The sequence below is a fragment of the Nannospalax galili genome, unplaced genomic scaffold (assembly GCF_000622305.1).
Source record: "Nannospalax galili isolate Female #2095 unplaced genomic scaffold, S.galili_v1.0 scaffold1725, whole genome shotgun sequence".
NCBI lineage: Eukaryota > Metazoa > Chordata > Mammalia > Rodentia > Spalacidae > Nannospalax > Nannospalax galili.
This window is the reverse complement of record NW_008352439.1, coordinates 45,806-47,364: the sequence shown is the minus strand read 5'-3', so window position 1 is coordinate 47,364 and position 1,559 is coordinate 45,806. Positions and strand designations below refer to the sequence as shown.

General features: G+C 30.3%; 1 pseudogene; it reads left to right on the top strand.

Annotated features, from left to right (window-relative positions):
• Positions 1–1,559, top strand: part of LOC103747105 — a 20,048-nt pseudogene that overhangs the window by 17,377 nt on the left and 1,112 nt on the right.

The following is a 1,559-nucleotide window of genomic DNA, read 5'->3' as shown; positions in this document are numbered from 1 at the left end:
GAACATGTCTTCACATTTCATCATAAATATAAAATAAAATTTATCATAAATTGAAGAATAAGTGGAAAAACATGTGTGTATGTTTCATTATAAGAAACATAAGTATATAACTTTCATCCCAAAAGACTCCTTCTGACTTCTATACTGACATAGAATTTCACATGATTTTTCATAAGCAGGAACTTCTTTACAGGCAGCTTTTGGGCTCTGTATGTTGCAACATGTGGCCTTCTACATAGTACTCTGCAGCATCTTCAAGATTTTTTAATAGTTTTTCAACAAAGAAGTCTAATAACATGCAAATGTGTTGGTATACTAGTTCTAAAAATTTCAAAATATTAATGTTCAACTTAAGGGAGAAATGTAGACTCTAAGATGGTAAGAAGTTTACGTATTTCTGCAGGGTTCAAAATGTCACTAATTAGTATTTTAAATGGAGATTTGATGTTGAAATATATAATGAATAAGAAAATTTTAAAGTAATGCTCATTAATTTTCAAAGGGATTTCTTAGATACTTCATGAAAACACTGCAATACAATGAGGCAGTGCAAGCCCTACATCCCACTTACTGATAGAGAGAGGAAAGCACTTATATGAGAATGTTTAATATTTCAAATGTTTAAGAGTATTTAAGAGTCATTTATTTTATCTCCATTTCTTTTTATGATATTAAAAATTTTGTTGGGTGTATTTTCAACTATGTAATATGTTATTTTGAAAAATTTCACATATTTTCTTAGCTTTCATCTAATGAGCATTTAACACAGATTTGGTGTGAGATTTTTTTTAATCAAAAGTTTTCAAATACAAATATTTCAAGGGTTTTCAGATATCAAAGTTGGTTTATACAAAATGATACTGTTTTCACTTATAAAAATTGGGTTAGACTTATGCTAAGTTTTATGCAACAAATGTTATTGTGACTTGCTTTCGAGTATTCATTATCTCAAGTTTCCTGTGAAGTTGATGAACTATACCTGAAAATGATAGTTGTTGCATTGATAAATACACTTTCCAGGTTTTTAAATGCATATCTGTCTTTTCTGAAAGGGCTTCTATTTTTTTCTTTTACTCATACATAATGCAGTATTGATTTTTTTTAAAATTTATCTGTTGGTGTTTTTGACATGGAGACTCTCAGTATAGATTCAGGCTGTAAATCTGAACAAACTTTCACACTGAACTTGTGAGTTACCTACTTCTGCCTCCTGAGTGCTGAAAGTACAAGTGTAAGGCACTGCTCCTTGGCCTATTCTGCAGGTCTCAGAATGTAGAAACTGAGATAATTTCTTAAAACCTTCCATCCTTCCCACTTATCTCCAGTCCTGTAGTCTGTCTTGTTATGTCTATGTTGCTCACCTTCATTTTCTCTTTACTTGCATCCCTCTTCAAATACCATAGAGATATGTATAACACCTAAATACACATAAGCTAATTCATAGAACAGGAATGTGTATCATATGCAGATACACATTTGTAATAATTACATATAATCACAGCAATGTTTTAAATACTCCACATGTTAAATTATTCTGAATATTCTGAAAACCACCTAAT